General features: G+C 52.8%; 1 protein-coding gene and 2 non-coding genes across 4 annotated transcripts in view; 1 reads left to right on the forward strand and 2 right to left on the reverse strand.

Annotated features, from left to right (window-relative positions):
- HOMER3 (homer scaffold protein 3) overlaps positions 1 to 22,522 on the forward strand; it is a 1,163,927-nt gene that overhangs the window by 652,285 nt on the left and 489,120 nt on the right. The gene's annotated exons all lie outside the window — the stretch shown is intronic.
- Positions 9,413 to 9,485, reverse strand: TRNAF-GAA (transfer RNA phenylalanine (anticodon GAA)). Its single transcript has one exon. It is a non-coding gene; the product is annotated as a tRNA-Phe (tRNA).
- Positions 22,289 to 22,361, reverse strand: TRNAF-GAA (transfer RNA phenylalanine (anticodon GAA)). Its single transcript has one exon. It is a non-coding gene; the product is annotated as a tRNA-Phe (tRNA).

Here is a 22,522-nt window from a genome sequence, read left to right on the forward strand (position 1 = left end):
GGAACAGGCATCAGTATTTCATGTACTTCTGTAATGGACAGTCTCTCTATAGAATCCAGAAATATTCTTAATTACCTGTGTTTGGTGCGGAACCGTCTGATCTTTCTCTTTTTCCACTTAAAAATACTTAAGAAGATTCAGCCGGAGATCTCTCTTGCAGGAAACTACAAATTAATAATTAAATGAATAGTGGATACTAGTGTCCAGTTCTTGTACTTAATTACATTCAGAACCTATCAGGCAACACTGACAGATTCTTCACCTGTTTGTTCTGCATCGTTTCTTTAAATAGAAGGACAGGATCAGGTTCGCGGTCATGTGTTCATGATTCCCTGGAGTTAGTTCCTGTGGATTAAACAATGAGGTCAATCCGGTGTTTCTCGAAAGCCTCCACCATTATCAACAATATTGCCCTGAAAAAGGACCATTGCCATCATTTAATCACCAAGATCTGTGCATCCTCGTGTGTTACTGGCAGGGTTTGAGATGTTTAGCCTATTATTCGCACCATTTAAAAAATAAAAAAAAGGGTTCAGGCATTGGAATGCATCAGGCCTTTCACTGAATGAACATCCCGGGTCGCAGCATGCCCGTTATTTTCTTTTTTCTCTACCCACCTTCGTTTGTTTAGAAAGGGAGTCCCCGCATTAGCACGATGTTGGGGGTTGTTACTAGAACGGCAACTGTGCCGTATGTTCTAAATATCCCTGATCTCTTACTGACACTCTTCCGCAAAGTATGTACAGATCGCAGGTTGCAGAACACTTGTTTGCATGTAAGAGACCGAACTTCGCATCTGGCGCTCACCTTAAATGTGTGTCCCGGTCCGTCTTAGCTTACGTCCGATGGTTGCTGAAGGCGCCATCTTGGAAGGCTTCCTTTAAATACAACGTCACAGTGCTCACGTGATCGCTAGCATTGTAGTTATCACGCGATTGTCTGTATTGCTTCGTGAACTTCTTAAAATGAGCGTTTCAATATTAAATAAGCATCCATGTTTTTGCACATGTTTCTTTATTGTGTTTCTATTTTAGTTTTTGGGTTTAATTTTAGTTGTACTTGGCACGTTCCTCACGGAGTTGTGGGTATTGAGTCCCATATATACAACTTTCTTTTTTATATATATATATGAAATGGCGAATATGGAACAATTCCCACCTTAGGTTGTTGTGTACCGTAAACTGTGTCAATTCTTCCAAAACAAGGCACCAAGGTGAACGAAGTGTCCATGGTGCAGATTCTGCATATATATCTCGAGCCACATGGAATATTGGGCGTAAAGACAACGCTATACGGCAATCTGTTGTTTTATATATCCATTTACAGAGCACATGGTGTCCCAGGTACATTCTAGATTTTAGAATCTCTGTACTTGACTGCTTCTTAAGTAGTGCGGCCCAATTTTCTTATATTGTTCTGGCGCTGTTTTACTGGACCGCCAAGGATTGCCAGCAGATCTCTTCGTTGAGTCCAAGTATGTGACTACGTAGTCTAAAGATCCATTGTCGTTCTCTTCTTAGCAGGAGAGCTGGAATATTTCACCCTCTTTTAGATATTCTAACTTTCTCCAGTATTGTCGACCTAAGGTCGTTCTCTGTGTGGTTTTTGTCGATATAATGTTCCACCAAAGGAGCAGTTCTTTTTTTGGTTCTAATATTGGACCTGTGTTCCCTGATCCGTATTTTGATCGCTCTCGTTGTCATTCCGATGTATTTTTTGTTACAAGGACATTTTATCATATGGACCACATTGGTGGTGTTGCAATTCGTAAAACTCCTCTGTTCCCAGGGGTATTGCCAGCCTTGATTTATGGTTTTCTTAAAATATTTGTTTTTTGTTATAAGACACACAGAATGGAGGCGACCTAAAGGATTTGAGCCCGTGACCTGTAGGGCACATGCAGATCACTGCATCATTGCAGCAATCCCATTACTGCCTGCGCTATTGTTCTATGAGTGGGAGTCATTTCCTGCAGTCTTCCCATAGAGCTCTGGTGTAGGTACATTAATCCCATACGATCTCTCATTGGGATTGAAACATCTGACCTGTGTCTCCCACACGCAACCCTGTATGCGAATTAACCTCCTAACCATTGCATTCTGCAACCTACAAGTTATACAATATTTGGGGTTTATTAGCACACGCTACCACAGTTCTGCTGGTTAGTAGTACTAAAAATAAGTTGTTTTTGTCAACTCATTTATAGTAACCTTTTTATCAGTCTCTGTAGCGTGAAGGGCTGAGTCGGCCCTGCTGTAGGAATGGAACCTGGGAATTGCATACTACAGTGAGCTATCCCCATGTTGCCGACAAATCATCTTTCAGCGGTCGCCCATGGCCCCGAGGTTATTTCACTGGTGTTAAACGATGACCTATGGCTACACACATGTCTGAAACAGGCACGCTAACCTGCAGAGCCATCTCACACTGCTCCTGAAACACAACCCTGCAACCAGTACACATTTCTCTCCCCACGCATCAAGAACACACCTCTGTGCACAGCCCTCGCTGCCTGTGCAGAGCCCTCGCTTCCTCTGCACAGCCCTAGTCGCTGCCTGTACACAGCCCCCGCTGCATACTCCCTGTACAGAAAGGTCTGTGCTATAAGATTGTGCAGAAAAGCGCTATGCCTGGCCTCTGCCCTCCACTCTTGCCCCAGAGCAGGGTGATGGAGGGATCGGGGTAACGGGGGGCTCGTACTGCCTATCGATGCCCAGGCAGAAGTGCACCGGGAGTGGGTATATCCGATGCCAGGTCTATGGCCAATACTGCTTGACTGAGGGCGGGTGAGGGGCTGCCTGCGCTTGTATTTCTCGATGAAATCGCTGTTGCCGGAATGCGAGCTTCGCTTTGCGCCGAGTCTACAGAAGCGGCTCCGCTTTTCCAGAGTGCATGAATCCCCCCAGCTCCCCACTCTGTGCCGCGTGCTCTGCTTTTACTTCTCTTCATGAGATTTCCTGCATGTTGTTTCCGCCTCGCTGTAGATTATGCTCTCAAAATATACATCCTCCGGCATTGATGGGCCCAGGGGACCCGGGCTCCAAAGATAGCGCAGAGCGTCTGATTAAGGGGACGCCGGGTCCCAGTGTTCATCCATCTTCTTGAAACGCGGAATGTGGGCCAGGGCAAGGGAGGCACCATAAAATGCATAACCTGGGCATTTGTCCAATAGCTATGCCGTTTGTATCCAACCTCACACATTCTGTCAGCCCCTTCGTTTCCCCTCCAGTAAGGTGCTGCATGAGACATTTCCTTTGGTTTGGCATAACAAGGCCGCAGATTTATTTTTTACACATACATGACCACTGCAAACAGGTAAAAATTTAGTTCCAACAGGTGTGGCGACTGCTCCTCGTCCTGCTTCCCCCTTTTTCCTCCATATTGATTGCAGGCACAACTCCCCCAAGGCCCTCGAGTCTGAGAAACCGCCTGCCCATGCAGGTCTTTGCGGACTGGGGGAGCGCCGTTTGTTGGGGGGAAGTTGAGCCCCAATTGCTACCGCCAGACACCCCCGCCGTTTAGGCTCCCAGGAGGCGCAGTCTAGAATGGGCGAAGCCCCTTCCGGTTTAGCAATGGCTCATTCGGAGTCTTTGTCTTATATTAGGTTGCCACAATCCGCCTGTCCATCCTGCGACAACGACGTCCAGGCTCCGCCGTAGCTGTAGGGTGGGAGGGTGGGAAAAAAAAGTCCTCCACTCTTGGCGGGCGCCCGGTTGCTGGGAGAGCTGCAAGTGATCCTGTGCCGGGCGCCCGCCGTCTTTATGCCCCAAGCCCCGCCCCCTTCCTTTGTTGCCCTTCGCGGGCTTTCCTGGGCTCTTGGCGCCCTTTTTTTTTTTTTTTTCTGGCTCCTTTGCCGCCCTCTCCCCTGCCCCTGTGGGGGAGGGGGAAGAGAGCGTAAAGGAGGAAGGCCCCTGCCCCGGTTATCGGGGTGCCTCCTCCATTCGCCGTGCTCTCCCCTCGTCACCTTCATAACCTGGGCATTTGTCCAATAGCTATGACGTTTCTATCCAACCTCACACATTCTGTCAGCCCCTTCGTTTCCCCTCCAGTAAGGTGCTGCATGAGACATTTCCTTTGGTTTGGCATAACAAGGCCGCAGATTTATTTTTTACATATACATGACCACTGCAAACAGGTAAAAATTTAGTTCCAACAGGTGTGGCGACTGCTCCTCATCCTGCTTCCCCCTTTTTCCTCCATATTGATTGCAGGCACAACTCCCCCAAGGCCCTCGAGTCTGAGAAACCGCCTGCCCATGCAGGTCTTTGCGGACTGGGGGAGCGCCGTTTGTTGGGGGGAAGTTGAGCCCCAATTGCTACCGCCAGACACCCCCGCCGTTTAGGCTCCCAGGAGGCGCTGTCTAGAATGGGCAAAGCCCCTTCTGGTTTAGCAATGGCTCATTCGGAGTCTTTGTCTTATATTAGGTTGCCACAATCCGCCACGCCAAAGGTGGGTTACCGCCCACCGTGGCTCCCCCCTTTCCTAGCTTATAACTCCAGTAGTTTCGTGCAGATGTTCCAGAAAAACAGATCCATTCCCTGCTCTGACAAATGCACCCCGTCCTTCAAGTAATACTCTTTGTTTTTCCGATTGATCAAACCATGTCTGATATGTTGCAGGCCTCTCCCTTTGCAAAACTTAGCCATGGCCCAGTTCAACTTCCTCCTTGAGTTTTCAACGGCTGCCTGACTCTCGGCGCCCCTCCATTCGCACCTCGAGATGATTTCAGACCACACAATTTCCGTGTCCCCCAATTCAGCCGCTAGATCCTGCAATGAAGACATCATTTCCCTGAGTAAGATCCCCCTCCCCAACTCGGCCAAATCATTGCCGCCGAGATGAACCACCAATACATCAGGCCTCCGGTGGCCCCTCAGGAGACTGCGTATGTGCCCTTGCAACTGTGTCCATTTCATGCCCGGCACTCCGTGCCACTGCACCTGATATTCCCCGGCGGTCAGCACCTCCTGCTTGGCTGACCAGCTTCCCTTGGCCCTCGACACAAACGAATGGCCCACCACCCAGGCAGACCGCCGCCTTCTCCGCCTTGGTGCTACTGCGAGGAAACAGGAGGGAGGAATTGTTAGTCTTACATTTTGTCAGGCCTGACATACCGCTTAAAACAACCGGACCTCCAGCCCCCAATCTGTTTGATTGTCTCCGCTCCCTGGCCCATCCCAGCCGCAGTTGTGGCGGCCCCTATCCTGAAGGAATGTGTCCCAAAAACCCCTGTTGAGAACCCCGCCTCCCCCAGTGTCCTGTCCAACACCCTTTTAAACTGAAACAGGCTTAGTGCTGACCCGTCGTTGTGTACCAGAAACGGGGCCTCGTCTCCTGTGTGGCACCTATGACTCACATACCTGCTCACGCATCCTACTGGACAGACCGGACTGTCTTGGATACTCCCTAACGTGAGCATTCTGCCTTTTCCCGTCTGATCGGTCTTAGACCTCCTCAGAAATATGCATAACCGTTCCCCTTGTACCCTTATGTCACAGCTCCTCAGGAAACTCAAACCTTTACCCTTCTTGTTGGCTGGCACCACCTCGCTTACCCTTAAAGCCCCAAAAAATGCCAGAGAGAAGGCTGCTGCGAACAATCCTTTTTCATACTCGTCCCTGCACACCACCCCCAAACTCCTGATCAATTTGTGCAACTTCCCCACATCTATGGGCCGTCTCTCGTCGGGTTTCGCCATCACCTGCTTGGCCCAACCCTTCATAGCCATGACAATATAATGCTCCCTGGTGGGGTCAGGCATGCCCCTTAATTTGTAGAATTGCGCAATCGCCGCCAGGTGGTAAGCCACCCACGCCCTGGACCTTCCCTGGCTCCAAGACCATCCCAAAAAAGGCACGCACAGGCCTGCCCTTTTCGCTCTCGGGCAGGATATTGTTTTGAAAGGCGACGAACCGTTACCAGCACACCTTGTATCTTCGCATAGTGCCTGATGCGAGAGCCGTGTCGATCAGTGCGCTCAGATCTCCCCAACCAGTCCCCACCACTGTGTCTGGAAGGGTGTCATCCTTGCGCTCGCCTCTGGATGGTTTTCCCGGAACCTTCCCCACTGCAAACGAGAAAGAGAATCAGCGGCCACATTGTTAACCCCAGGTATATGGCGTACCCTGACCTCTGCATTCAGCTGCAGCAAGCACTTTGTCAGTTCCCTGAGCAGCCCCAATGCCCTACCATTCTTGCTAGTTCCCTGATTGATAATCTGCACCACCGCTAGGTTGTCCGACCAAACTAGCACTTTTTTGTCTTGCATCTGTTCCGGCCAGAGGTTGAATGCCACCACTATCGGGAACAACTCCAGCACCGTAATGTCCCTGGAGATCCCCTCGGACTGCCATTCGGCCGGCCAGGCCTGCCCGCACCACCTCTTGCCCAGGATGGCCCCAAAACCTAGGGCCCCTGACGAGTCGGTAACCAGATTGGGTCCATCTCCCTTCCCCAGGGGTTCCTTCCACACCAATACCCCGTTAAAATGGTCTAAAAAGGTATTCCACATTTCCAGGTCCTTCTTAACCTCCTTTCCTAGGTGCACGTGTTGACCCGCGTGCTTCAAGCCCACTATTTTCAACTCTATGCTTCTAGCAAATGCTTTACCTGAAGGGATCACTTTGCCTGCAAAATTCAGGCTGCCCGCTAGGGACTGAAGCTCTTTCAAAGTGGCTTTCTCTTTGCCTAACAATCCTGCGATTACCTCCTTCAACTTAAGTACTTTGTCTCCCGGAAGCCTGCACACCCCTGCCACGGAGTCAATTTCAATCCCTAAAAACACCAGTGACGTGACCGGACCCATAGTTTTTTCTTTAGCCAGAGGTACCCCAAACTCTTCCATCAACTCATGAAATACCGTCATAAGTTTCTTGCAATCATGCGTCCCTTTGCTCCCAATAAACATGAAATCATCGAGGTAATGCACCATCCCCCCGACCTTGCTTCTTTGCCTTACTGCAAACTCGAGGAATCTGCTAAACCTCTCAAAATACGCACATGAAATTGCACACCTCATCGGCAAACATTTGTCGTAGAAGTAATCCTGTAACACCTTGAACCCCAGTAAATGGTGGCTGTCCTTGTGAATTGGTAGCAACCGGAAAGCTGACTCAATGTCCGCCTTCCCCATGAGGGCCCCCACCCCCGCCGCCTTCACCAAATCCACTGCATCTTCAAATGCTGCGTAGTGAACCCTGCATTCCTCCCCCGAGATGCCATCGTTCACTGACTCCCCTTCGTGGAAGGACAAGTGCTGAATAAGTCTGTACTGCCCTTTCTCCTTTTTAGGTACCAAGCCCAACAGGGACACTACCAGGTTTTCCAGTGGAGGTGTGCGAAAGGGGCCAGCCACCCTCCCCAACTGTACCTCTTTCCCCACTTTCTGTGTCAAGACTTCAGGCATTGCTAGCGCAGATTTCAAATTACATGCCTCCTTAAGTCCTATCTGTCCTTGGAAAGGAATCTTAAAACCCCACCTGAAACCCTCCCATAACAATTTTGCATCACCCTTGTCACTATATGTATTCAGGAAAGGCATCATGGCCTGTAAACGTATTGGCGTTGGCAGCTGTGTTTCAATCATGCTTGCTTTTCTCCTTGCCTTTTGCGTTGCCCCTTGCCTTACCCTCTCGGTTGGCGGGGCTGTGCCTCCCTGTGCTTGCCGCCTTTGAGTGTTTGAACCTGCACGCATTACCATAGGAGCACCTCCCTTCTGCTAACAACCAACATTCTGGCAACTCCCCTTGGTAATTGGGCCGGCTGTTCCAAGAGGAGTTCCCACGAAAGGACCCCCTCCCCTTTGAGTAGGACCCCCTGCCCCTGCCCTGGGCTGGTCTTTCGCTTGCCACGCTCTCATCTACCGGCCTGTCTGGGACCGTTTTCGTGTCTATGCGCCCCCCCACATCCACTTCATCCCAGGTCATTGCAGGCCATACCTGCATTTTGAGTCTAAAACCTTTATCGTAGTTGCTCCATGTATCCCCCCCATGCTTCAGGTATTGCTCGTGAATATACTGCTCATACGCCATCAATGCCACGCCATCTTGTGGGAATTTTTCTAACATAATAGTGGCATAAACCCTGAACGCCCTCAACCAGGTATGTATATTGAGCTCTATTTTTGGCCTCTCCCTCTCCTTCTTCTCCCTTTCCCTCTCAGTGGGCTCGCTGAAGCCTTGTCCCGAGGGGACCATCCACAACAACTCCATAATATCCATGAACTCCTTCCTCCATACCCGTTCTTTGTAAGCCAGCGGGATGTGCCATGCCAATGCATTAATCGCCACTCTGGCCGGTGCAAACCCCGGCATTGGTCTCCCGTATATTGTGTTATTGCTGGCCAGCTCCTGCCCGTGCACCTGTGAAGGAGCCTGTGCCCCCCACCAAGGAGTCCCCCCAATTTGTGGCGTGTAGGTGGTATTTGCCCCTTGCGTCGCCATCTGCCCCGGGTTCACTCCCGTTACTGGCTGACCTACGCCTACCACGGGCTGACTCGCCCCCGAGCCAAGCTGCCCCGTGGCCCCACTACCCCCTTGCGTTCCCTTACCCACCATGTTCAAAGCATTATTATTAACAGGCAACTGACAATTTGCACCCTTCGCCCAAGCCTCCATACATTCCCTGAACATACCTTTCACCATCTCCAAGGTGGTTGGCACCTCAGCTGCTACCGCCGGTGTGGCTACAGGTGTGCTGCGAGGACCTCCCACTGGTCTTGGAGCCTCAGCAGGGACAGGTGCCGGAGTGGCCTCAACCTCCTGCGCCCTCCCCTTTCCCTTGGGGTTGGCTTTCCGCCTTTGTGCTGCCGCCGCTTGCTGCTGGCTGTCCCTCGCTTTCTTGGTCATCACTCTTTTTCTTTTGGCGACTGGCACTTCTTCTTCCTCGAGCACCTCGATGTCCAGCTCTTTCCCTTCCTGCGAGTGCACTTCCACCCATGCCTCCTCGACGGGTGTAGACGGAAACAAGAGCGGTGACTCGGGCCTCCTGGTTGCGCCCCGCAACCTCAGCTCCCACCTGTGCTGCCATCAACGGCATCCAGCTGGTGCCGTATTTGTCCCCCGCCCTTCTTGCCATCATCAAAAATGCCTCCAACTCATCCTTCTGCTGCTCCTCCTGGTTTTTTCCTTGCATCCGCATGCTTCTCCTTAGGCACTGTCCTCCCAATCAATGTCTTATGTGTCTCCTACTTTCATGTACAGCACATGCAGCCAAAAAGAAAATTCTGCTTAAATTGCTGACCTTTCTTTTGTTATAGCCTTGCAATAGTTCAGTAATCACGCCCGGCACTTTTCCGTCCACCCCTCCAATTCAATCGCTCTCTGCAGGCTTCAGCCTTAGGACCGCCCTTTGTCTGTCCTTTGCGCCCGCAGCCGTTCAGCTGCCCGTGCGTCTTACTTTGAAAAATATCTCATCCCGAAACCCGGGATCGAACCAAGGACCTTTAGATCTTCAGTCTAAAGCTCTCACAACTGAGCTATTTCAGGCTGTTCCCAACCTGGGGTAATGGCCGCCTCTCACCTCTGCTTCTTTTGTAGTTAGGCGCCGCCGCGAGCCTGCCGGACCCCGCTGCCTCGCCGACCAGCTGACTGGCGCCTCTTGCGGGAAAACTTTGCTTTCGCCCCTTGCTGGCTGTGAGCGTGCAGCTCCCTGCTGCCTCGACGCTCTGCTAGATGGCCCTGCCTCCTTCCGGACCTTCTTTCCCCGTCGCCTGCGACTCCGGTTGCCGCCGCTCGCCACGCCGCAAGAGCCGCCGCTTCCTCAAAAGGAACGAAGTCCCGGATAGAAACTCCTTCGCCGTCGCCGGTGCCTCGCGGACGCGACCGCTCACCACGCCGCCAGAGCCGCCGCTTCCTCACGCCGAAACGAAGTCCTGGGAAAAAGGAAGTCCTCCACTCTTGGCGGGCGCCCGGCTGCTGGGAGAGCTGCAAGTGATCCTGTGCCGGGCGCCCGCCGTCTTTATGCCCCAAGCCCCGCCCCCTTCCTTTGTTGCCCTTCGCAGGCTTTCCTGGGCTCTTGGCGCCCTTTTGTTTTTTTCTTTTTTCTGGCTCCTTTGCCGCCCTCTCCCCTGCCCCTGTGGGGGAGGGGGAAGAGAGCGTAAAGGAGGAAGGCCCCTGCCCCGGTTATCGGGGTGCCTCCTCCATTCGCCGTGCTCTCCCCTCGTCACCTTCATACTACGGGCTGTATGTTGAGAAAACAGATTGGAGGCACCGATGCAGTGCGTCCAGGCTGGGTTCATACAGGGAAGTTGGCACCCCGACTTGGCCTGAGCTGCGGGCTCAGTATTCTGTCTGCGGCGCGCCATGCAGTGGGCCGAGTGTGTCCAGGGCAGGCTGGGTTCATGCAGGGAAGTTGGCACCCTGACTGGGCCTGAGCTGTGGGCGCAGTATTCTGTCTGTGCCATGCAGCGGGCCCGCCTGCTGTTTCGGTGCATTGAAGTTGATGCTCTGTGTCTCTGCACCAAAGTTGGTGCCATGACTGTGCCCGTTCAATACGGTCGGTTTCCTGGCTTGATAAATGAGGTGCGGTTGGTGTCTTGGCTGTTTATTTGAAGTGAGGTCTGTGTCATGGCTTTCCTGTGCATCGATACGTTTTCTGGCCGTGCTTGTGCATTAAGATCAGTTTTCTAGCTGTGCCTGTGCAGTAATGACAGTTTCCGGGGTGGGCCTGTGCAGGAGGGCCCATTTTGTGAACTGTGTGCTGAAGTCAGTGTGCTTTCTTGGCTCTGCTAGGTATCCTGTCTGCATCTATGGAGTAAGTAGGGAAGGCTGTGTCCTGGCTGTGAAGTCTGGGCCCTGACTCCGTCTGTACATTTAAGTCTGTCAGACAGAGAGCCTCTCTTTCCTGCTTGCAGCATCGAGCTGGGCTGCGAGTCAAGACACATAAATATTGCAAGACTCCTATGAGGTGAAATCTTAATTTAACTTGGAAAATCAATTTGTCAGCTGGTTGATTTCTGATGGGTAGAGTAGGAGACGTTTCTCGTACATTTTTTACAAACGTTCTTAATCACAGTGCCCACTGCTTGGCTTGTGTTGGGGCTTGCATGGTGCCAAAAAATGAGAGATGCGCCGCCCGCCACCACCGTACGCACAGCTACAGCTTAGGACATAGCGAGGCTAGTGCCCTCTGTGCCCAAATGAATAATTCATACAAGTTATTCAAATAATTTACTCAAACAATTTGAATAAAGTCATCTGTTTTCTTCCAAATAATCAGAGTTAGCTTCTGGCCGATCCTAGCAGTGCCCAGGTCCCAAATGGGCCTGGTCCTAAGCACATTCTCCGGGTGGCCCTTTGCCATTACTGGGCTTCAACCAAACCAGTGAACCCTCACTTCGGTTTATTATTCCATCCGGGTGAACTCTGTCACTTCTGGTTAAGTCCTTCCCGGTCAAACCCGCCTCTGGAAGCCTTCCTTTCTACCGGGAACAGTCTCACGACTCCCACCCTTGTATGCAGCACAGCCCCAGGCCACTGCAGTTGAGTCCAAATGTCCTTAAGGGTGAAAGTGCCCATCACACCCGCCCTGGCTCCTGCATCCAGCAGGTAATGCTCACAGCTAGCATTCGCACCATGATTCCTCCTCAGCTAGGATCGCCCGTAACTCAGCCAACCCACGACCCACAATGCCCCCACACCTCACTGCTCTCTTACCCCTCTTGTCCTCCCACTCACCTAGTTTTACAAAGGGAACCAAAGATATCGAACTTGAAAACATTGTGTCTTCCTGTCTGATAGGTGTACTCCATTCAGCGACAATCGTGTCTTTTTCGCAGTGTCCCATGTCTGGCATAAAAAGGCAGCATAACAAGGCCGCAGATTTATTTTTACATATACATGACCACTGCAAACAGGTAAAAATTAGTTCCAACAGGTGTGGCGTCTGCTCCTCGTCCTGCTTCCCCCTTTTTCCTCCATATTGATTGCAGGCACAACTCCCCCAAGGCCCTCGAGTCTGAGAAACCGCCTGCCCATGCAGGTCTTTGCGGACTGGGGGAGCGCCATTTGTTGGGGGGAAGTTGAGCCCCAATTGCTACCGCCAGACACCCCCGCCGTTTAGGCTCCCAGGAGGCGCTGTCTAGAATGGGCGAAGCCCCTTCCGGTTTAGCAATGGCTCATTCGGAGTATTTGTCTTATATTAGGTTGCCACAACCCGCCTGTCCATCCTGCGACAACGACGTCCAGGCTCCGCCATAGCTGTAGGGTGGGAGGGTGGGAAAAGAAGTCCTCCACTCTTGACGGGCGCCCGGCTGCTGGAAGAGCTGCAAGTGCTCCTGTGCCGGGCGCCCGCCGCCTTTATGCCCCAAGCCCCGCCCCCTTCTTTTGTTGCCCTTCGCGGGCTTTCCTGGGCTCTTGGCGCCCTTTTCTCTGGCTCCTTTGCCGCCCTCTCCCCTGCCCCTGTGGGGGAGGGGCAAGAGAGCGTAAAGGAGGAAGGCCCCTGCCCCGGTTATCGGGGTGCCTCCTCCATTCGCCGCGCTCTCCCCTCGTCACCTTCATAACCTGGGCATTTGTCCAATAGCTATGCCGTTTGTATCCAACCTCACTCATTCTGTCAGCCCCTTCGTTTCCCCTCCAGTAAGGTGCTGCATGAGACATTTCCTTTGGTTTGGCATAACAAGGCCGCAGATTTATTTTTACATATACATGACCACTGCAAACAGGTAAAAATTAGTTCCAACAGGTGTGGCGACTGCTCCTCGTCCTGCTTCCCCCTTTTTCCTCCATATTGATTGCAGGCACAACTCCCCCAAGGCCCTCGAGTCTGAGAAACCGCCTGCCCATGCAGGTCTTTGCGGACTGGGGGAGCGCCGTTTGTTGGGGGGAAGTTGAGCCCCAATTGCTACCGCCAGACACCCCCGCCGTTTAGGCTCCCAGGAGGCGCTGTCTAGAATGGGCGAAGCCCCTTCCGGTTTAGCAATGGCTCATTCGGAGTCTTTGTCTTATATTAGGTTGCCACAACCCGCCACGCCAAAGGTGGGTTACCGCCCACCGTGGCTCCCCCCTTTCCTAGCTTATAACTCCAGTAGTTTCGTGCAGATGTTCCAGAAAAACAGATCCATTCCCTGCTCCGACAAATGCACCCCGTCCTTCAAGTAGTACTCCTTGTTTTTCAGATTGATCAAACCATGTCTGATATGTTGGAGGCCTCTCCCTTTGCAAAACTTTGCCATGGCCCAGTTCAACTTCCTCCTTGAGTTTTCGACGGCTGCCTGACTCTCAGCGCCCCTCCATTCGCGCCTCAAGATGATTTCAGACCACACGATTTCCGTGTCCCCCAATTCAGCCGCTAGATCCTGCAATGAAGACATCATTTCCCTGAGTAAGATCCCCCTCCCCAACTCAGCCAAATCATTGCCACCGAGGTGAACCACCAATACATCAGGCCTCCGGTGGACCCTCAGGAGACTGCGTATGTGCCCTTGTAGCTGTGCCCATTTCATGCCCGGCACTCCGTGCCACTGCACCCGGTACTCCCCGGCGGTCAGCACCTCCTGCTTGGCTGACCAGCTTCCCTTGGCCCTTGACACAAACGAATGGCCCACCACCCAGGCAGACCGCCGCCTTCCCCGCCTTGGTGCTACTGCGAGGAAACAGGAGGGAGGAACTGTTAGTCTTACATTTTATCAGGCCTGACATACCGCTTAAAACAACCGGACCTCCAGCCCCCAATCTGTTTGATTGTCTCTGCTCCCAGGCCCATCCCAGCCGCAGTTGTGGCGGCCCATATCCTGAAGGAATGTGTCCCATAAACCCCCATTGAGAACCCCGCCTCCCCCAGTGTCCTGTCCAACACCTTTTTAAACTGAAACAGGCTTAGCGCTGACCCGTCGTTATGTACCAGAAAAGGGGCCTCATCCCCTGTGTGACACCTTTGACTCAAATACCTGCTCACGCATCCTACTGGACAGACCGGGCTGTCCTGGATACTCCCTAACGTAATCTTTCTGCCTTTCCCCGTCTGTTCAGTCTTGGATCTCCTCAGAAATATGCATAACCGCTCCCCTTGTACCCTTATGTCACAGCTCCTCAGGAAACTCAAGCCTTTACCCTTTTTGTTGGCTGGAACCAGCTCGCTTACCCTTAAAGCCCCAAAAAATGCCAGTGAGAAGGCTGCTGAGAACAATCCTTTTTCGTACTCGTCCCTGCACACCACCCCCAAGCTCCTGATCAATTTGTGCAACTTCCCCACATCTATGGGCCGTCTCTCGTCGGGTTTCGCCGTCACCTGTTTGGCCCAACCCCTCATTGCCATAACAACGTAATGCTCCCTAGTGGGGTCGGGCATGCCCCCCAATTTGTAGAATTGAGCAATCGCCGCCTGGTGGTAAGCCACCCACGCCCTGGACCTTCCTTGGCTCCAAGACTATCCCACAAAGGCCCGCACAGGCCTTTCCTTTTCGCTCTCGGGCAGAATATTGTTTTGGAAGGCCACGAATCGTTCCCAGCACACTTTGTATCTTCGCATAGTGCCTGGTGCGAGAGCCGTGTCGATCAGTGCGCTCAGATCTCCCCAACCAATCCCCACCACTGTGTCTGGAAGGGGGTCATCCTCGCGCTCGCCTCCGGATGGTTTTCCCGGAACCTTCCCCACTGCAAACGAGAAAGAGAGTCAGCATATGGACCACATTGGTGGTGTTGCAATTCGTAAAACTCCTCTGTTCCCAGGGGTATTGCCAGCCTTGATTTATGGTTTTCTTAAAATATTTGTTTTTTGTTATAAGACACACAGAATGGAGGCGACCTAAAGGATTTGAGCCCGTGACCTGTAGGGCACATGCAGATCACTGCATCATTGCAGCAATCCCATTACTGCCTGCGCTATTGTTCTATGAGTGGGAGTCATTTCCTGCAGTCTTCCCATAGAGCTCTGGTGTAGGTACATTAATCCCATACGATCTCTCATTGGGATTGAAACATCTGACCTGTGTCTCCCACACGCAACCCTGTATGCGAATTAACCTCCTAACCATTGATTCTGCAACCTACAAGTTATACAATATTTGGGGTTTATTAGCACACGCTACCACAGTTCTGCTGGTTAGTAGTACTAAAAATAACTTGTTTTTGTCAACTCATTTATAGTAACCTTTTTATCAGTCTCTGTAGCGTGAAGGGCTGAGTCGGCCCTGCTGTAGGAATGGAACCTGGGAATTGCATACTACAGTGAGCTATCCCCATGTTGCCGACAAATCATCTTTCAGCGGTCGCCCATGGCCCCGAGGTTATTTCACTGGTGTTAAACGATGACCTATGGCTACACACATGTCTGAAACAGGCACGCTAACCTGCAGAGCCATCTCACACTGCTCCTGAAACACAACCCTGCAACCAGTACACATTTCTCTCCCCACGCATCAAGAACACACCTCTGTGCACAGCCCTCGCTGCCTGTGCAGAGCCCTCGCTTCCTCTGCACAGCCCTAGTCGCTGCCTGTACACAGCCCCCGCTGCATACTCCCTGTACAGAAAGGTCTGTGCTATAAGATTGTGCAGAAAAGCGCTATGCCTGGCCTCTGCCCTCCACTCTTGCCCCAGAGCAGGGTGATGGAGGGATCGGGGTAACGGGGGGCTCGTACTGCCTATCGATGCCCAGGCAGAAGTGCACCGGGAGTGGCTATATCCGATGCCAGGTCTATGGCCAATACTGCTTGACTGAGGGCGGGTGAGGGGCTGCCTGCGCTTGTATTTCTCGATGAAATCGCTGTTGCCGGAATGCGAGCTTCGCTTTGCGCCGAGTCTACAGAAGCGGCTCCGCTTTTCCAGAGTGCATGAATCCCCCCAGCTCCCCACTCTGTGCCGCGTGCTCTGCTTTTACTTCTCTTCATGAGATTTCCTGCATGTTGTTTCCGCCTCGCTGTAGATTATGCTCTCAAAATATACATCCTCCTGCATTGAAGGGCCCAGGGGACCCGGGCTCCAAAGATAGCGCAGAGCGTCTGATTAAGGGGACGCCGGGTCCCAGTGTTCATCCATCTTCTTGAAACGCGGAATGTGGGCCAGGGCAAGGGAGGCACCATAAAATGCATAACCTGGGCATTTGTCCAATAGCTATGCCGTTTGTATCCAACCTCACACATTCTGTCAGCCCCTTCGTTTCCCCTCCAGTAAGGTGCTGCATGAGACATTTCCTTTGGTTTGGCATAACAAGGCCGCAGATTTATTTTTTACACATACATGACCACTGCAAACAGGTAAAAATTTAGTTCCAACAGGTGTGGCGACTGCTCCTCGTCCTGCTTCCCCCTTTTTCCTCCATATTGATTGCAGGCACAACTCCCCCAAGGCCCTCGAGTCTGAGAAACCGCCTGCCCATGCAGGTCTTTGCGGACTGGGGGAGCGCCGTTTGTTGTGGGGAAGTTGAGCCCCAATTGCTACCGCCAGACACCCCCGCCGTTTAGGCTCCCAGGAGGCGCAGTCTAGAATGGGCGAAGCCCCTTCCGGTTTAGCAATGGCTCATTCTGAGTCTTTGTCTTATATTAGGTTGCCACAATCCGCCTGTCCATCCTGCGACAACGACGTCCAGGCTCCGCCGTAGCTGTAGGGTGGGAGGGTGGGAAAAAAAAGTCCTCCACTCTTGGCGGGCGCCCGGTTGCTGGGAGAGCTGCAAGTGATCCTGTGCCGGGCGCCCGCCGTCTTTATGCCCCAAGCCCCGCCCCCTTCCTTTGTTGCCCTTCGCGGGCTTTCCTGGGCTCTTGGCGCCCTTTTTTTTTTTTTTTTCTGGCTCCTTTGCCGCCCTCTCCCCTGCCCCTGTGGGGGAGGGGGAAGAGAGCGTAAAGGAGGAAGGCCCCTGCCCCGGTTATCGGGGTGCCTCCTCCATTCGCCGTGCTCTCCCCTCGTCACCTTCATAACCTGGGCATTTGTCCAATAGCTATGCCGTTTGTATCCAACCTCACACATTCTGTCAGCCCCTTCGTTTCCCCTCCAGTAAGGTGCTGCATGAGACATTTCCTTTGGTTTGGCATAACAAGGCCGCAGATTTATTTTTTACATATACATGACCACTGCAAACAGGTAAAAATTTAGTTCCAACAGGTGTGGCGACTGCTCCTCGTCCTGCTTCCCCCTTTTTCCTCCATATTGATTGCAGGCACAACTCCCCCAAGGCCCTCGAGTCTGAGAAACCGCCTGCCCATGCAGGTCTTTGCGGACTGGGGGAGCGCCGTTTGTTGGGGGGAAGTTGAGCCCCAATTGCTACCGCCAGACTCCCCCGCCGTTTAGGCTCCCAGGAGGCGCTGTCTAGAATGGGCAAAGCCCCTTCTGGTTTAGCAATGGCTCATTCGGAGTCTTTGTCTTATATTAGGTTGCCACAATCCGCCACGCCAAAGGTGGGTTACCGCCCACCGTGGCTCCCCCCTTTCCTAGCTTATAACTCCAGTAGTTTCGTGCAGATGTTCCAGAAAAACAGATCCATTCCCTGCTCTGACAAATGCACCCCGTCCTTCAAGTAATACTCTTTGTTTTTCCGATTGATCAAACCATGTCTGATATGTTGCAGGCCTCTCCCTTTGCAAAACTTAGCCATGGCCCAGTTCAACTTCCTCCTTGAGTTTTCAACGGCTGCCTGACTCTCGGCGCCCCTCCATTCGCACCTCGAGATGATTTCAGACCACACAATTTCCGTGTCCCCCAATTCAGCCGCTAGATCCTGCAATGAAGACATCATTTCCCTGAGTAAGATCCCCCTCCCCAACTCGGCCAAATCATTGCCGCCGAGATGAACCACCAATACATCAGGCCTCCGGTGGCCCCTCAGGAGACTGCGTATGTGCCCTTGCAACTGTGTCCATTTCATGCCCGGCACTCCGTGCCACTGCACCTGATATTCCCCGGCGGTCAGCACCTCCTGCTTGGCTGACCAGCTTCCCTTGGCCCTCGACACAAACGAATGGCCCACCACCCAGGCAGACCGCCGCCTTCCCCGCCTTGGTGCTACTGCGAGGAAACGGGAGGGAGGAATTGTTAGTCTTACATTTTGTCAGGCCTGACATACCGCTTAAAACAACCGGACCTCCAGCCCCCAATCTGTTTGATTGTCTCCGCTCCCTGGCCCATCCCAGCCGCAGTTGTGGCGGCCCCTATCCTGAAGGAATGTGTCCCAAAAACCCCTGTTGAGAACCCCGCCTCCCCCAGTGTCCTGTCCAACACCCTTTTAAACTGAAACAGGCTTAGTGCTGACCCGTCGTTGTGTACCAGAAACGGGGCCTCGTCTCCTGTGTGGCACCTATGACTCACATACCTGCTCACGCATCCTACTGGACAGACCGGACTGTCTTGGATACTCCCTAACGTGAGCATTCTGCCTTTCCCCGTCTGATCGGTCTTAGACCTCCTCAGAAATATGCATAACCGTTCCCCTTGTACCCTTATGTCACAGCTCCTCAGGAAACTCAAACCTTTACCCTTCTTGTTGGCTGGCACCACCTCGCTTACCCTTAAAGCCCCAAAAAATGCCAGAGAGAAGGCTGCTGCGAACAATCCTTTTTCATACTCGTCCCTGCACACCACCCCCAAACTCCTGATCAATTTGTGCAACTTCCCCACATCTATGGGCCGTCTCTCGTCGGGTTTCGCCATCACCTGCTTGGCCCAACCCTTCATAGCCATGACAATATAATGCTCCCTGGTGGGGTCAGGCATGCCCCTTAATTTGTAGAATTGCGCAATCGCCGCCAGGTGGTAAGCCACCCACGCCCTGGACCTTCCCTGGCTCCAAGACCATCCCACAAAGGCACGCACAGGCCTGCCCTTTTCGCTCTCGGGCAGGATATTGTTTTGAAAGGCGACGAACCGTTACCAGCACACCTTGTATCTTCGCATAGTGCCTGATGCGAGAGCCGTGTCGATCAGTGCGCTCAGATCTCCCCAACCAGTCCCCACCACTGTGTCTGGAAGGGTGTCATCCTTGCGCTCGCCTCTGGATGGTTTTCCCGGAACCTTCCCCACTGCAAACGAGAAAGAGAATCAGCGGCCACATTGTTAACCCCAGGTATATGGCGTACCCTGACCTCTGCATTCAGCTGCAGCAAGCACTTTGTCAGTTCCCCGAGCAGCCCCAATGCCCTACCATTCTTGCTAGTTCCCTGATTGATAATCTTCACCACCGCTAGGTTGTCCGACCAAACTAGCACTTTTTTGTCTTGCATCTGTTCCGGCCAGAGGTTGAATGCCACCACTATCGGGAACAACTCCAGCACCGTAATGTCCCTGGAGATCCCCTCGGACTGCCATTCGGCCGGCCAGGCCTGCCCGCACCACCTCTTGCCCAGGATGGCCCCAAAACCTAGGGCCCCTGACCAGTCGGTAACCAGATTGGGTCCATCTCCCTTCCCCAGGGGTTCCTTCCACACCAATACCCCGTTAAAATGGTCTAAAAAGGTATTCCACATTTCCAGGTCCTTCTTAACCTCCTTTCCTAGGTGCACGTGTTGACCCGCGTGCTTCAAGCCCACTATTTTCAACTCTATGCTTCTAGCAAATGCTTTACCTGAAGGGATCACTTTGCCTGCAAAATTCAGGCTGCCCGCTAGGGACTGAAGCTCTTTCAAAGTGGCTTTCTCTTTGCCTAACAATCCTGCGATTACCTCCTTCAACTTAAGTACTTTGTCTCCCGGAAGCCTGCACACCCCTGCCACGGAGTCAATTTCAATCCCTAAAAACACCAGTGACGTGACCGGACCCATAGTTTTTTCTTTAGCCAGAGGTACCCCAAACTCTTCCATCAACTCATGAAATACCGTCATAAGTTTCTTGCAATCATGCGTCCCTTTGCTCCCAATAAACATGAAATCATCGAGGTAATGCACCATCCCCCCGACCTTGCTTCTTTGCCTTACTGCAAACTCGAGGAATCTGCTAAACCTCTCAAAATACGCACATGAAATTGCACACCCCATCGGCAAACATTTGTCGTAGAAGTAATCCTGTAACACCTTGAACCCCAGTAAATGGTGGCTGTCCTTGTGAATTGGTAGCAACCGGAAAGCTGACTCAATGTCCGCCTTCCCCATGAGGGCCCCCACCCCCGCCGCCTTCACCAAATCCACTGCATCTTCAAATGCTGCGTAGTGAACCCTGCATTCCTCCCCCGAGATGCCATCGTTCACTGACTCCCCTTCGTGGAAGGACAAGTGCTGAATAAGTCTGTACTGCCCTTTCTCCTTTTTAGGTACCAAGCCCAACAGGGACACTACCAGGTTTTCCAGTGGAGGTGTGCGAAAGGGGCCAGCCACCCTCCCCAACTGTACCTCTTTCCCCACTTTCTGTGTCAAGACTTCAGGCATTGCTAGCGCAGATTTCAAATTACATGCCTCCTTAAGTCCTATCTGTCCTTGGAAAGGAATCTTAAAACCCCACCTGAAACCCTCCCATAACAATTTTGCATCACCCTTGTCACTATATGTATTCAGGAAAGGCATCATGGCCTGTAAACGTATTGGCGTTGGCAGCTGTGTTTCAATCATGCTTGCTTTTCTCCTTGCCTTTTGCGTTGCCCCTTGCCTTACCCTCTCGGTTGGCGGGGCTGTGCCTCCCTGTGCTTGCCGCCTTTGAGTGTTTGAACCTGCACGCATTACCATAGGAGCACCTCCCTTCTGCTAACAACCAACATTCTGGCAACTCCCCTTGGTAATTGGGCCGGCTGTTCCAAGAGGAGTTCCCACGAAAGGACCCCCTCCCCTTTGAGTAGGACCCCCTGCCCCTGCCCTGGGCTGGTCTTTCGCTTGCCACGCTCTCATCTACCGGCCTGTCTGGGACCGTTTTCGTGTCTATGCGCCCCCCCACATCCACTTCATCCCAGGTCATTGCAGGCCATACCTGCATTTTGAGTCTAAAACCTTTATCGTAGTTGCTCCATGTATCCCCCCCATGCTTCAGGTATTGCTCGTGAATATACTGCTCATACGCCATCAATGCCACGCCATCTTGTGGGAATTTTTCTAACATAATAGTGGCATAAACCCTGAACGCCCTCAACCAGGTATGTATATTGAGCTCTATTTTTGGCCTCTCCCTCTCCTTCTTCTCCCTTTCCCTCTCAGTGGGCTCGCTGAAGCCTTGTCCCGAGGGGACCATCCACAACAACTCCATAATATCCATGAACTCCTTCCTCCATACCCGTTCTTTGTAAGCCAGCGGGATGTGCCATGCCAATGCATTAATCGCCACTCTGGCCGGTGCAAACCCCGGCATTGGTCTCCCGTATATTGTGTTATTGCTGGCCAGCTCCTGCCCGTGCACCTGTGAAGGAGCCTGTGCCCCCCACCAAGGAGTCCCCCCAATTTGTGGCGTGTAGGTGGTATTTGCCCCTTGCGTCGCCATCTGCCCCGGGTTCACTCCCGTTACTGGCTGACCTACGCCTACCACGGGCTGACTCGCCCCCGAGCCAAGCTGCCCCGTGGCCCCACTACCCCCTTGCGTTCCCTTACCCACCATGTTCAAAGCATTATTATTAACAGGCAACTGACAATTTGCACCCTTCGCCCAAGCCTCCATACATTCCCTGAACATACCTTTCACCATCTCCAAGGTGGTTGGCACCTCAGCTGCTACCGCCGGTGTGGCTACAGGTGTGCTGCGAGGACCTCCCACTGGTCTTGGAGCCTCAGCAGGGACAGGTGCCGGAGTGGCCTCAACCTCCTGCGCCCTCCCCTTTCCCTTGGGGTTGGCTTTCCGCCTTTGTGCTGCCGCCGCTTGCTGCTGGCTGTCCCTCGCTTTCTTGGTCATCACTCTTTTTCTTTTGGCGACTGGCACTTCTTCTTCCTCGAGCACCTCGATGTCCAGCTCTTTCCCTTCCTGCGAGTGCACTTCCACCCATGCCTCCTCGATGGGTGTAGACGGAAACAAGAGCGGTGACTCGGGCCTCCTGGTTGCGCCCCGCAACCTCAGCTCCCACCTGTGCTGCCATCAACTGCATCCAGCTGGTGCCGTATTTGTCCCCCGCCCTTCTTGCCATCATCAAAAATGCCTCCAACTCATCCTTCTGCTGCTCCTCCTGGTTTTTTCCTTGCATCCGCATGCTTCTCCTTAGGCACTGTCCTCCCAATCAATGTCTTATGTGTCTCCTACTTTCATGTACAGCACATGCAGCCAAAAAGAAAATTCTGCTTAAATTGCTGACCTTTCTTTTGTTATAGCCTTGCAATAGTTCAGTAATCACGCCCGGCACTTTTCCGTCCACCCCTCCAATTCAATCGCTCTCTGCAGGCTTCAGCCTTAGGACCGCCCTTTGTCTGTCCTTTGCGCCCGCAGCCGTTCAGCTGCCCGTGCGTCTTACTTTGAAAAATATCTCATCCCGAAACCCGGGATCGAACCAAGGACCTTTAGATCTTCAGTCTAAAGCTCTCACAACTGAGCTATTTCAGGCTGTTCCCAACCTGGGGTAATGGCCGCCTCTCACCTCTGCTTCTTTTGTAGTTAGGCGCCGCCGCGAGCCTGCCGGACCCCGCTGCCTCGCCGACCAGCTGACTGGCGCCTCTTGCGGGAAAACTTTGCTTTCGCCCCTTGCTGGCTGTGAGCGTGCAGCT

The sequence above is a fragment of the Ambystoma mexicanum genome, chromosome 1p, assembly GCF_040938575.1.
Source record: "Ambystoma mexicanum isolate Mex_15411 chromosome 1p, UKY_AmexF1_1, whole genome shotgun sequence".
Lineage (NCBI taxonomy): Eukaryota > Metazoa > Chordata > Amphibia > Caudata > Ambystomatidae > Ambystoma > Ambystoma mexicanum.